Genomic DNA, 15,279 nt, shown 5'->3' with positions numbered 1-15,279 from the left:
CCCTGCTGGTAGGTTTGAATGACTGCATTTGCCATTGCTTAACTCACAGAAACATAACCAAGGATGTGTGTGCTTACGTATGTCTGTAAAAGCTAGAATCAGCAAACCATAAAGGAAGAACACATTCAGCATTTCTTGAACTGAAAGAACTAAAGAAAAATGCAATCCTCCAGTTGAAATATTGGAAGATTCTATTGGCAAAATATTGCATGATGTAGAGAGCATTAAAATATGTATATGGCAGCTGTGTCAAATTCAGTGCCTGCCCCACCCATGGCTGGCACTGGCCCAAGAGGCTGCTACAGAGACACTGTAACTCATGGACCCTGTTCCTCGCTGCTGAGCCTCAGGGATAAATTTTGTTACAGACATTGAAGAAATATATATGGACCCAAGATCCATTTGTAGGCAACTGGACACCCCTTTACAGAAGGGTCTCAGGTAGGAGACAAGCCAGTCAGGGTGCAGTGTAGCAACAATGAAACGTGCAACTTTCCTCTAGTTCCTAAATGTTTCCCCCTCCTCCCACTATCATGATCCCAATTCTACCTTTAAAATATGGCTAGAGCAGAGGATGTACACTGGTACAGATAGGAACTGGAAACACAGGGAATCCAGGACAGATTATCCATCCCTTCAGGACCAGTGCTTAGAGTGGTGATACCATAAGGGTGGAGGAAGGGTGGGGTGGAAAGGGGGAACCGAATACAAGGATCTACATATAACCTCCTCCCTGGGGGATGAACAACATAAAAGTGGGTGAAGGGAGACATTAAAGTGTAAGATAGGAAATAATAATAATAATAATATATAAATTATCAAGGGTTCCTGAGGGAGGGGGGAGGGAGGAAGCGGGGAAGTGAGGAGCTGATACCAAGGGCTCAAGTAGAAAGCAAATGTTTTGGGAATTATGAGGGCAACAAATGTACAAATGTGCTTGACACAAAGGATGTATGTATGGATTGTGATAAGAATTGTATGAGCCCCCAATATTATATATATATTCTACTCTGATTCATTGTACCAAAAAGAACTAGTCAACATTCCATCATTTCAAGAGATAACATATGAGTGAGAGGCAATGGTATTGAAGGAAGAAGTCCAAGCTGCATTGAAAGCATGAGCGCAAAACCAGGCTCTAGGAACTGATGAAACACCAATTGAAATGTTTCAAGAAGATGGTTTCAAGAAATGTTTCAAGAAGCACCAGAAGCACTCACTCATCTGAGGCAGGAAATTTGGAAGACAGCTACTTGCCCAACAGACTAAACTATCTCTATATTGTTACCCATTCCAAGAAAGGTGGCCTAACAGAAAGTGCAGATTATAAAACAGTATCATTGATCGCACACGCAAGTAAAATGTTGCTGAAGATCGTTCAACGAAGGTTGCAGTAGTACATCGACAGGAAGCTGCTAGAGGTTGGGGCCAGACTGAGAAGACGATGTCAAACAAGGAAAGCACTGCTGAAGCCAGATGGATCTTAACTTAGGGAGTAGAATACCAGAAAACCCTAACCCTTTGACCCAGTTTAAATCTGTTCCAGTTCTTAATATTCTATACTTTCTTTTCAGGTGAGATTTTCCTCTGTTTTATTTTGCTGTTGTTTTGTTCCTTTTTGTTTGTTTGTTTTATGGGGCGATTGGTCTTTTAATTTTGTTTTGCATGTTTCTACTGTATATGAAATCCTACTTTTCTGTCTATGAAATATAAAATTTTAAAAAACCGCATTGTCACTGAGTCAATTCTGACTCATAGTGACTATAGGGCAGGGTAGAACTGCCCCATGGCTTTCTGAAACTAGCCCTTTATGGAAGCAGGAAATCCCATGTTTCTCCTCAGAGTGGCTTTTGGTTTTGAACTGCTGACCTTGCAGTTTGCAGCTGAACTCATGGCACTCTGATACCAAATCTAGGATTGGAAAACCTGTAGTCAGTAACTGGGCTAATAGTGTCCTAGGGGTAGGGCCAGGAGGTTTGGGGAAAATAAAGAATTAACAGTGATGCGTTCAAGAAAGAAGAAAATGTTCTCAAATTAATTGTGGTGATGATTGTACAACTCTTCTTAACATGATTGACCTATTGAATTTGATTAGATGTGAACTATTTGTCAATAAATATAAATCACCACTAATAACAACTTTATATTTCCCATGAATTGAATAATGAAGGAATTTTACCGAAAGTAATTATTGGTATTATACATGTCATTGAGATCCATAAATCACACACTAAGTAAGACAGAGCAAAGCGTCGCTGGTCCTGTGCCACCTTCCCAGCGCTTGCTAGGTTGGAGCCCATTGCTGCGGTCACACCACAATTTTGATTCACCTCATTGAGGGTCTTAGAGGTGCACTGGTTACCTATTTGAGTGCAATCCAAAAGGTCAACAGTTCAAACCTACCAGCTGTTTGGTGGAAGAAAGATGTGGCAGACTCCCATGAAGACAACAGCCTAGGCGGCACTGTGGAGCAGTTCTCTTCTGTCCCACTGTGTTGCTGTGAGTTGGAATTTACTCAATGGTGATGGGTTAATAGCTAACTAGGCATAAATATTAACTTCATATAAATAACCATTAAGAAGTGACTAAAGAGTGAAAAAGAGTCCCACAGATGTCATTTAGATAGAGCTGAAATAAATAGCCATCACCCCCAGGGTTAAGGATAAAATGAAAAGAAACTGGAATTAAGACAATTTGGGAGGAACATTTGGAAGGACAACTCTGTGAGGCTGACACCCAGTAGCGTCTCTGAGGAGGAGATGCTATTTAATCAGGACAAGTGGTATCTGAGCTCAAAGGGGGACCCTTATGATTGTTGGTGTTCTTGTACCAACTGGTTAGGCCATGGTTCTCAATATTATGTAATCATACTCTATTTTGTGATCTGGTGTAAGGAAGCTTCCTTGAGGGGGTGGTCTTCATCCAATATATATGAGTGTTCTGGAAAAGTCCACCCATTCTGAAACATGCATGTGACTTGTCGTACTCAGACCTCTAGTTCTTGTTTTGTGGTAGTTATATAATCACGTGTCAATTTGAGAGGATTAAGAGTGAATGGGATGGAGTGTAGCCTGTCAATCAGGTCATAGTCAATGAGGCCTCTGTGTGAGCATGGCCTCCTGAGGATTCTTGGAACTCATGTTTTCTTCCTTGGAAGTGGAAGACACTCTCTCTCACTCCCTGAAAGATGTTCTACTGACAAGACACACAGCACTATACTGGTAGAGCCTGTTCCTTGGGATCTGGAGGAGCCATGTGGAGACCCTGGCCAGTGCTGACATGTTCCTACTGCCACTGGATCCACAAGATTTTGCACCCACTTTCCTGTGATCTTCCTGCATTTGACATTATTGCATGTGTTTCATGAGTCTAAAGAGGACTTCATTGATTGATATCAGATATATATGGGCTAATATCGAACTTAAGGACTTGATTTAGACTGGGCTGGAATGTTTTCTCAATATTCAACTGCTCTTGTATATAAAACTCTTGTTTATACACATATGAGTGTCTATGAATTTGTTTCTCTAGTCAACCCAGACTAACACATGGTTCATAAGCAAGCAGTCCGTGCCTGATATTCTGACATCAGATTTATCAGCTTCTGCAACCATGTGAGTCAAGAGAACCCTCCAGCATGACACCTGACCCTCAGATTTGAGACTTAACATTCTCCACTATTGTGTGAGCCATTTCCTTGAATTCCCTCTTTATGTTTATGTATGCATTTATATGAATGTGAACATATAGGTGTCTGTGTATATATAAATTATGTATGTGTGCGCTGTTGTTAGGTGCTGTCAAGTAGGCTGACTCTCCCAATGAGCCTATGTAAAGCAGAATGAAACCCTACCTGGTCCTGAACCACCCTTACAGTTGTTGTTATGTTTGAGCCCATTGTGGTCATTGTGGTGATCTATCTCATTGAGGGTCTCCTTTCCCACTGACCCTCCATGCATGATGTCCTTTTCCAGGAATATGTCTCTTCTGACAATGTGCCCAAAGTACATGAGACAAAGTCTACCATTTTTGCTAATGAAGAGCATTCTGGTTACCCTTCCTCCACAGAAGATTTGTTTGTTCTTCTGGAAGGTTTTCTGTATTCTTCACTGGCACCATAATTCAAAGGCATCACTTCTTTTCAAGTAATTCTTATTCATTTCCCAGCTCTCCCATGGGTGGGAGGTGATTTAAAATACCATGACCTGGATTAAACACACTTTCGTCTTCAAAGAGATAGCTCTGCCCCTTAACACTTTAATAGTTCTTGTGAGGCATATTTGCTCAATACACTATGCTGTTTGATTTCTTGGTCGCTGCTTCTATGAGCATTGCTTGTGATCTAGTACAATGAAATTCTTGACAACGTCAATCTTTTCACATTTATCATGATGTCCTCATCTGTGGTCATTGTGAATCAAAGTCAATGCAAGGACAGTGGTGTGAGTGGAATAACCTGAAGGTCTCTTGTTCAAACTCACCAGATACTCTGCAGGAGAGAGTAAGGCTGTTTGCCCCTGTGAAGAGTTATAGTCTCAGAAAGTCTATGGAGCAATTCTCTGCTGTCCTACAAAGTCACTAACTGAATCATCTCGAGGGCAGTTCTCATCTTGCTCTCAACTGCTAGACTAAGGTTGGGAGTTCAAGCTGAACCAGCAACACAAAAGAAAAGAGGTCTAGGACTCTGTAGTGCTCAGACCCAAGACAACCCTGTGGAGCAGTTCTACTCTGGACACCGGAAGTTGGCTTCGACTAACAATAGCAACAAGGTGGGTTGTGTTTGTTTGTTTGTTTGGTTTGGTTTTAGCTCAGAAGCTCCATTTCCCTTTTCTTTGGGGAAGCTGTATAAGAAAGCATGGCATACTCTGGATGAGGGTCTATATCCATGTTGATTAGGTAAGGATGAATGCCTTTAAAATGTTTATTATTTAAAACCAACCTAATTTACTGTTGAAATTTCTGCTCTTCCTTCATGGACTTCAGAGGAAAAGAAAACCATGGGAGTGACTATTCAGTGCAAGTTTGACATCTCCGATCCCCAGTTAACTGGGGCACAACCTGCCGTCCATGCTGATGAGCAGGCTCGGTGGAGATCTGTGCCAACCAACACTGTGCCTGGGCAGCCCTTGGAGTGAGCTGCAGACAAGAAGGAGACCTAATTAAGTTCGTTCACATTGTCTCCAAATTCTGTAGCTCTCTGGAGGCTGGAGCTGTTACCAGGTCATCAGAAACAGCCACCTGCTTCTGTCAGATGTCTAATTTTTGTATTCAGTGTCTTTATTGGAACACTAAGTAGCATCTCTAAATTTCCTTCCTTATGAATTCAAGGGCCCAGTTTTCTCTAAGACTTCTATGATCTGAACCACATTCTTTGGAGGGTTTGTTCACTTCCATTTCAATCACAGTAGGTGCCAAAAAATTGCTTTCCACAGGAGTCAATTATTTTTCACTTTAAACACTGCAATTTCATGACAAAGAATTTATAGGGTTATGAACTTTGTTCTAATCTCATCTGCGCAGACTGCTTGCTCCTTAAAATGCTAAAAGCGCTTGTTCAAGACAACAGGGAGTTTTGAGTTACTTGCCTCCCAGTGTTTCAAAGTACTTAGAGTTTTCAGTCTGCATTTCACCAAGCTCATCAAATCTCTCTCTTTTGAAGTTATGAAATCCCCTAGGGTTCTCTGGAAATTCAGTCACATGGTGTCCACACGTGTTCTGAAACAAAGAAGCAATATCTTCGGATAGTCATCCTACCCATGATCCACAACCAGCCTTTGTTAAGGACACACTTCAGATGGGCAAGTCCCTCGGAGGCACAGATGGTTGAGTGCCCAACCACTAGCACAAAAGTCGGTGGTTCAAACCATCAGAAGACAGGCCCGTCAATCGCTTCTGCACGGTCACCACCTTTGGAGCTCAATGGGGCTGTTCTACGCTGCACACACAGGGCTGCCATGAGTCAAACTCCAATCACTCTGGAGATCCTGGTGTGACTTGGTTTCCACCACCACAGATGTGACTCTGAAGCTGTTAACCCCAGATAAAAATAATTTCATTTTCAGAGGGCATCAGCCTGGGCAGAGAGCCGGAGGACTACCCAAAATATGAGCTCCAGAGGCAGACACGTTGATATCTAATCCACCCTCTGCCTTTTTAACACGCAAACCAGCAGATGGCTGCCATTTAAAATTCGCAGCCTCAGTCAAAAAAAAGATTCATTTTCTTTTTAATAAGATATTATCTTGTTACTGTAAAAAAAGACAAGTTGTCACTTGACTTACACCTCCTTGAGAATGGAAACATGATGATTTAATGAGCATTCATGTTCCCCAGTGTTTATACAACATTCTATATCTACAGAGCATGCTTTCATTGCTCATTTTATTGGATACAATAATCCTGTGAACAAGGAGGAAACTGAGTTCCAAAGGCAACACTTGACTTTCCCAAGAACAGAGTCATCAATGCAATTGGGTATGATCTAAATATGATCAGAATAGCTCCAAACCCATGGTCTTGCCTCATACACAAGTCTATCTCAACACTACTGATTTTACCAGACCTTATACTTACCACATATGTGATACAACATGCTCTCTGAATATAATGTGATCAATTGAGAAACAATAGCAGCAAGATCTCTAAAACTCCCCCTGATATTTGAAAATTAAATAACATACTTCTAAATAATGTACAACCTAAGAACAAATCAGAATGGAAAATAGAAAAGATCTTGAGCAGAATGGTAACGAAAACCACGACAAATAAGGATTTGTGTGCTGCCACTAAAGCACTGTTTTGGGCAAAGTGTATAGCCTTAAGTGCCCATTCCCCCGTAGCTCATTATCAGATCTTTCAGGGAAAATATAGCCCTACAAGTAAGCTTACACGGTCTTTCCCCAGGAACTTAGATCCCTGGGTGCTATGAATCTTGGGTTCTGCTTATTATTGTTGTTAGGTGCCATCAAGTCAGCTCCAACAACCTGTGACCCTGTGCACAACGGAACTAAGCACCACACCATCCTCACAATTATTCTTCTGTTTGAGCCTATTGCTGTAGCCACTCTGTCAATCCATCTTGTGAAGGGCCTTCCTCTTTTTAACTTCCTCTCTACTTTACCAAGCATGATGTTCTTCTCAAGGGACTGGTCTCCCCTGACAACATGTACAAAGTTGAGACAAAGTCTCACCAACCTTGCCTCTAAAGAGCATTCTGGCTGTGCTTCTTTTTCTCGGGGATGAGAAATAGACCTCGAAGGATTAGTGAAGATGTCAAATAGAGAGGTAGTCTAGTGTGGTAGTTAGGTGATTTTATGTCAACTTGAATTTTTAGGAAAATGTAAGAGTAGAATCCAATCTTTCAATCAGGACGCAGCCTGATGATGCCACCTCAGGGGTGTGGCCTTCTTATAAGTGGGGACCTAGGGGCCTCTCTCTCCCTCTCCCTGTCTCCATCTCTCCCTCTCTGCTTTCCTGCCTGTGGGAACTCTATGTACCTCCACAGCCCTTTTCAGGCTTCCAACCCTGAGAGCTGTCAGGACCCTGCATGTTTCCAGACTCTGTCCCCATCAGCCTGTGATCTTCCGGCTTCCCAAGTCACCATTCCATGCCAGATGGCCCTGTGAATATGAAGGACTTATGTACTAACACCAGACTTAGGACCTTGAAATGGCCTTTTAGATAGGCAATTACTTCTTGAAATAAAGCTCTTTCTTACATATATATGAGTGTCACTGGATTTCGTCCTCTAGATTATCCAGCCTAACACAGGTAGAAAAACAACCAATTTCCCCCCCACAACAGGACTTTCTATTGTCACCTGAAAAGTCTTACCTTCAGAAGTCCTCTCTCTCCCACCTCAGAAGTTCATAATGATAAGGACACTATTATCAATTTCTTATGTACATCCTCTAAGTATTCATGAAGATCATGTATATGCATTAAATTAAACTCGCTGAAACACACTATCCTCTAAAGCAGGCATCCTCAAACTATGGCCTGTGGACTACATGCAGCCTGCCAACGCTATTTATCCGACCCGCCAGGTGTTTTTCCCCTGTTTGTTTTTTAACTTCAAAGTAAAATATGTGCAGTATGCACGGGAATTTGTTCATAGTGTTGTTTTAAATTATAGTCTGGCCCTCCAACGTGTCTGAGGAACAGTGAACTGGCCCCCTCTTCAAAAATTTGAGGATCCCTGAAAGATAAGCCTTCTCCCAAAGCGAGAGGACTCATACTCTTATCTGAAAGCTTTTGCAATACGAAATAGCTTTAATCACTCAAAATTGGCAGCCAAAAAAGCTTCCTCATTAAACAGTGGCAGCCAGATGCCCAGCATGGCAGTCCTGTAAGTGGATTGACGATGTAATCATACTTTCCTTCTTTGGCATCATTGGATGAACCAATTCAAGAAATCACTTCTCAGTCCAACACAGCATGTCACCTGAAACTTCCCTGTGTGAACCAGGGAAGAAAACACTTGTTCCTCAGGTCACCCAAATACCTGGAATGGGGAAGCAGGACCCGCCTATATCTTTTTACCATTGTCAGGTGGTGTTCCTTCGTCCTACTGGATTCAACAAATCACCTGCCGTAAGCCAGACTGACCGCCTTCCTTCTAGTTTCCTTGCCGAGACTAAAAGAGACAGAATGAACATCTGGAAGCCACTGTCAGCAAGTAGCAGGCTCTTCTTCTGCCCCCAGGAAGCAATCAAACAACTTCAGAGGAAAAGAACAAGGTCACAGACAGCCTGGGCCAGCATCATGGGGACCTTCAGGTCTCTGACAGCACATGGGAGGACTCATCTTCCAGTTGCTAAGGACAGTCACACTATGAGAGATACATGTTGGAAACAGACATGGGAGATGCTGAACTTGGCACACATTCATCATTTCCATCGCCATGCACACAGAGAACTTGTGTTAGTCTGGGTAGGCTAGAGAAACAAAATTCATAGACACTCGTTTTATAAGAGAGAGTTTTCTATAAAAGGTAAGTATACATTAAGAAAACATCCCGATAGACTTCCGGGAAGATGGCGACAGAGTGACACACACCAGAGGGACTCCGCAGAATCCAGCCCAGGAGAGTTGCTCAGAGTGAAATTCAACGCCACTGGATCGCAGGAGGTGCATCATAAAGATAAGTAGGCACAGATCCACGGGGTTTTGAGGGGCTGGGGGCTTTTGGCTTACCTCAGTGGAAGCCGGCTGGGGCTCGACCCTAGTCCAGTTGCCGGATCTGCCCAAGCCGGGACCATTTGGAGCCTGTAGCAGGGCTTGGTCTCAGCACGGCCACAGTTTTTCCCTATCTGCCTCAGGGCAGGAACAGGACTCTTGCGGCTCCACCGGCAGGGATCGGGGTTCATCTACATTGTTGCTTCTGTTTGCGTCTCTGCTTTATATTCCCACACAGCCTTGGAGGGCTGCGCAGGGGCTTTTTCAAGGCACAGCCGCAGCCGCAGCCGCGCCGCGTGGTCTGAGCAGGGAATAAACCCAAACCCCCACAGCTCCATAGGCAGGGATCAAGCTTCAGCTACACGGCGGCGTCTGTTAACATCTCTGCTCTCTGTCCCCCCATTTCTCTGGGGGCGGCTCAGCAGTTTTCTTGCGACCCTTCTTGGGGCTCAGCTGCGAACTACCGCTGGGGCTTGGGGCAGGGAGTAAGCCCTTGTAGATCCACAGGCAGGGAGTGGGACTCAGCTACATAGTTTCTTTTGCTTCCCTCGCTTCCCTGTACCCCTGCACAGTCTAGTCTCACTTTTTTATTTTTCTCACCCCCCTTGTTCCTGCCCTGCTCTCTCACACTCCATTGCGGACTTACGGGGCACTCCCATTGCCCTAGGGCATTTGCACCTGGGTCACACCCAGCTAGGTGAGCTCCACCCTGCATAGATAGCCCAAGGCTAGGGTAAGGCCTGCTTGCTCTCCAGGGGATACTCCTCAGACTTCTCACCAGGGAGTTCCTGCCTGTGTACCTGGGGACATAAGGCAGCTCAGCCAACACTTATCAATATTCAAACCAATAGCGGGAACTTCAGCCCAGCCTCTGCAACACTGGTGCAGGCAGTCGATCTGCCATCTGGGGCACTCCCCTAATAGGGAAGCCACAGGAAGATAAAGTGGTAGGTTAATCCCATAGCAAAATCAGCTGTAGGCAGATCGAAGAAGAATTCCTATAAGTCTTCCAGAGAGAGACTAGAAAATGGCACCTGGTCCCTCAAAAACAACTCAACGCAAACAGCCATCACCCCCAACGACCTCAACGAAAAAACAGGAGAAACAAAAGGCAAAGGAAGAAGATGTCCTGAACATAACAACATACATAGAAGAAGCAGACATTGAGATGCCATACAAAGAAGCTCTCAGAATGGTGCTTGGAGCGATGCAGAATATGAGGGAAACACTACAGAAAAAGGATGAAATGATAGAGGAGATAAAAGACATATACCAAAGGAAAATACAGGAGCTTGAGGAGCAGGTAACGAAAAACAATAGCAGAATCATGTTCCTTGAGAATCGATTGGAGGAATCAGAGAACCGCATCAGTGGCGTGGAGGACAGCCAAGCAGACTTTAATAAACGTGAACAAAAATCTAATAAGAGCATCAGAGAAGCCGAAGAAAACCTAAGAGCTATGTCTGATGCTATGAAGTGGAACAACATTAGAATTATTGGCCTACCGGAGGAAGACACAACAAAGAAGTCATCTGCAACAATAGCGAGAGAATTCTTGGAGGAAAACTTCCCCAGCCTAATGAATGAAAACCAAGTAACCATCCAGGAGGCTGAAAGAACACCAGCACGACGGGACCCCAAGAAGAAATCACCAAGGCACATAATAGTTAAACTTTCAAACTTTGAGGAAAAGGAGAAAATCATGAGAGCAGCTAGGGAAAAGCAAGCAATCACATATAAAGGTTCCCACATAAGGATATGCTCAGACCTAGCAGCAGAAACTATGAAAAAAAGGAGAGAGTGGAGTAACATATTCCAAAAATTGAAAGAAAACAACGCAAATCCAAGAATACTCTACCCAGCCAAATTATCGATCAAGATCGATGGAGAAGTAAAAGTCTTCCCAGACAAGGAAAAACTCAAAAAATACGTTACAACAAACCCAGCATTACAAAAGATCCTCGCCGACTCAGTATGGGCAGAAGAACAACACTCACCAAGCACAAATAAGACACCAGCACATAGAACAACCTCACCCAGAGCACAACAAAGAGAAAACAGACCCCAAGATAGCAATGGCTTAAGGATGGAAAGAAGTCAAGAATGATACACACACAAAACACACACTAATGAGAAAGGAAAGTAGGAAAACTCCCAACACAAAAAGAATAAAATGGCATCACAGAGTCCGCACATGGAGATAATAACCCTGAATATCAATGGCCTGAACTCAGGCATTAAAAGACTGAGACTAGCAGAATGGCTTAGAAAACACAACCCATCAATTTGCTGCCTACAGGAGACACACCTCAAGGCTACAGACAAAAATAGGCTGAGAATCAAAGGCTGGAGAAGGACCTACCAAGCAAACAGCAACACAAAAAAAGCAGGGGTTGCAATCCTTATCTCGGATAAAATTGACCTCAAAGTGCAAACCATAAAAAGAGATAAGGAGGGACACTATATAATGCTCAAGGGAATGATAGACAATGAACCACTAAGCATTGTAAACATATATTCCCCGAATGAGAGACCAGCTCAATACGTGAACCAAACACTCCAAAAGATTAAGAAAGAAATCACAGACTCGACAATTATAGTGGGTGACTTCAACACACCACTCACTGAGAAAGATAGATCACAGGGAAAGAAACTCAACAAGGAGACTAGAGAGCTAAACTCCACAATTAGACAATTTGACCTAATAGATATTTACAGAGCTTTTCATCCAAATACAAAAAATTTCACATTCTTTTCAAGTCCTCATGGCACATATTCGAAAATAGACCACATGCTGGGGCATAAGGCAAATCTACATAAATTTAAGCACATTGAAATAATACAGACCTCTCTCTCTGACCACTGTGCCATAAGACTGGAAATCAACAAAAGGAAGACAAAGAAAATAAGAGCAAATAATTGGAGGATGAATAACTCTCTACTGCAAAAGGAGTGCATACTGGTGCAGATCAGAGACGAAATCAGGAAATTTCTCGAAACCAACGAAAATGAGCACACGACGTACCAAAACTTATGGGACACAGCAAAGGCAGTCATCAGAGGAAGGTTCATAGCAATACAAGCACACCTGAGAAAGGAAGAGAGACTCATTACGGATACGCTGACACAAAATTTACAAAAACTAGAGCTGAGTCAGCAGGACAACCCTACTAATAGCAAAAGAAAAGAAATTATAAAAATCAGGGCTGAGATTCAGGAGAGGGAAAATAAAAAAACTATGGAAAAAATTAATATTGCTAAAAGTTGGTTCTTTGAAAAGATAAACAGGATCGATAGACCATTGGCAAACCTAACCAAAGAAAGGAGGGAACAAATCTCAATAGCAAGAATAAGGGATGAAAGAGGGGTCATTACAACAGACCCTAATGAAATCAAAAGGATAGTTACACAATACTATGAAGGATTGTACTCCAATGAATTCAACAATTTGGAAGACATGGACAAATTCCTGGAAAAACAATCCCTCCCTAGACTATCCTCGGTGGACATCAAAAATCTCAACAGACCCATCGCAATAGAAGAAATAGAAAAGGTTATCAAGGGATTACCAACAAAAAAATCCCCTGGACCAGATTGATACACTGGAGAATTCTACCAAGCATTCAGGGAAGAATTAATACCAATCCTACACAAACTTTTCCAGAACATAGAAAAAGATGGCAAACTCCCAAACTCCTTCTATGAAGCTAGTATAACTCTGATACCCAAACCGGGCAAGGATCCCACAAGAATCGAGAACTACAGACCGATATCCCTAATGAACATTGATGCAAAAATCCTTAACAAAATACTAGCCAACAGAATACAAAAGTATATAAAACAAATAATTCACCATGACCAAGTGGGATTCATACCAGGGATGCAGGGATGGTTCAACATACGAAAGACCATTAGTATTATTCGTCACATTGACATGAAAAAGTATAAGAATCACATGATAATATCAATAGACGCAGAAAAAGCATTCGACAACATCCAACACCAATTCCTGTTTAAGACACTAGCGAAAATAGGAATGGAAGGAAAGTTCCTCAAGACAATACAAGTTATATATGAAAAACCAACAGCCAAAGTCATAGTCAATGGAAAAGACTAACACAATCCCACTGAAAAAGGGAACCAGACAAGGATGCCCCTTGTCTCCACTCCTATTTAATATTGTGCTGGAGGTTTTAGCTAACAGCATAAGGCAAAGAAGTGACATCAAAGGTATTCGTCTGGGGAAGGAAGAGGTGAAACTATCGTTATTTGCAGATGATATGGTTTTATATATGGAAAATCCCAAAAGTTCCACAAGGGGAGTACTGGAAGCAATAGAAGAGTTTGGCAGAGTGGCAGGATACAAGATCAACAAACAGAAGTCCATCGGACTGTTATACACATCAGATAAGACCACAGAAGAAGAGATCAAAAAGGTGGTACCCTTCACAATAGCCAAACACAAACTGAAATATCTAGGGATACACTTGACTGAAAAAACAAAAGACCTATATAGGGAAAACTATAGAACACTATTACAAGAAACCAAGAGCGACCACAACAAATGGAAGAATATTCCATGCTCTTGGATTGGGAGACTTAATATAGTTAAGATGTCAGTTCTGCCAAAGGCACTATATAAGTTTAATGCTATCCCGATACAATTACCATCATCTTTCTTCAAAGAAATGGAAAAACTGATTACCAACTTCATATGGAGAGGGAAGAAGCCCAGAATTAGCAGAGAACTCCTCAAGAAGAAGGACACCGTGGGAGGGCTTGCTTTACCTGACTTTGGCACATACTATACAGCCATAGTTCTCAAAACTGCATGGTATTGGTACAATGACAGATACTCAGACCAATGGAAAAGAACTGAAAACCCAGAAATAAAAGCATCAGCATACACACAGCTGATCTTTGACAAGGGCCCCAAAAAGATCAAATGGGAAGCAGATGCCCTCTTTAACAAGTGGTGCTGGAAAAAATGGATATCAACATGCAGAAAAATGAAGCAAGACCCTTATCTCACTCCATGCACAAGAATAAACTCAAGGTGGATCACAGACCTTGAAGTTAAACCCCAAACTATTAGGGCCATCAATGAGGGAATTGGGACCAACTTGAGAACTTTGGCGCAGGGAATACACAGGCTATCAGAAATAGGGAAGGACACAAACACAGAGGAGGCACAAATCGACAAATGGGATATACTGAAGATAAAACACTTGTGTACATCTAAAGAATTCACCAAGAGAGTAATAAGAGAGTCCACAGACTGGGAAAACATCTTTAGCAATGACACATCAGACAAAGGCCTTATTACTAAAATCTACAGTACTCTGCTAGCTTCCAAAAAGAAAAAAAACCAATAGCCCACTTGAAAGGTGGGCAAAGGACTTAAACAGAAGTTTCACAGGGGCAGAAATCCGAATGGCCAACAAACATATGAGAAAATGTTCCCGATCTTTAGCCATAAGAGAAATGCAAATTAAAACAACAATGAGGTACCACCTGACACCCTCAAAGGTAGCCCAATTCAAAAAATCAGAAAGCAACAAGTGTTGGAGGGGCTGTGGGGAGACAGGAACTCTCATCCACTGCTGGTGGGACTGTAAGTACGTACAGCCACTATGGAAATCAATCTGGCGATACCTAAAACAGATGGAAATAGAGTTACCATATGACCCAGCAATCCCCCTACTGGGCATATACCCAGAAGAGGCAAGAAACAAACCAAGACCAGACATCTGTGCTCCAATGTTCATTGCGGCACAGTTCACAATTGCAAGGAGTTGGAAGCAACCCAAATTTCCATCAACTGATGATTGGATTAAAAAACTGTGGTATATACATACAATGGAATACTACACATCACTAAAAAGCAGTGATGAACGTATGAGGCACATAGCGGCATGGGAAGAACTGGAGGAAATCATGCTAAGCGAAGTAAGTCAGGCACAAAAGGACAAGTACAACATGAGTCCGCTGAGGTAAGAATTTAAAAAAAAAATTTTTTTTTTAAAAGCAAAAGTGGCATAGGGAAAAAAGCTACTGTATACAAACATTTTAGGGGTGAAGACGGGGTAGTATGGAAGAGAC

General features: G+C 42.4%; 1 non-coding gene across 1 annotated transcript; it reads left to right on the top strand.

Annotated features, from left to right (window-relative positions):
- The first annotated feature begins 239 nt into the window (after positions 1 to 239).
- LOC142442134 (small nucleolar RNA SNORA5) lies at positions 240 to 374 on the top strand. Its single transcript, XR_012783376.1, has one exon. It is a non-coding gene; the product is annotated as a small nucleolar RNA SNORA5 (small nucleolar RNA).
- The last annotated feature ends 14,905 nt before the right edge of the window (positions 375 to 15,279 follow it).

Source organism: Tenrec ecaudatus, chromosome 2 (genome assembly GCF_050624435.1).
Source record: "Tenrec ecaudatus isolate mTenEca1 chromosome 2, mTenEca1.hap1, whole genome shotgun sequence".
Classification (NCBI taxonomy): Eukaryota; Metazoa; Chordata; class Mammalia; order Afrosoricida; family Tenrecidae; genus Tenrec; species Tenrec ecaudatus.
The sequence above is the reverse complement of the archived record's forward strand: the minus strand, read 5'-3'. Positions and strand labels throughout refer to the sequence as shown.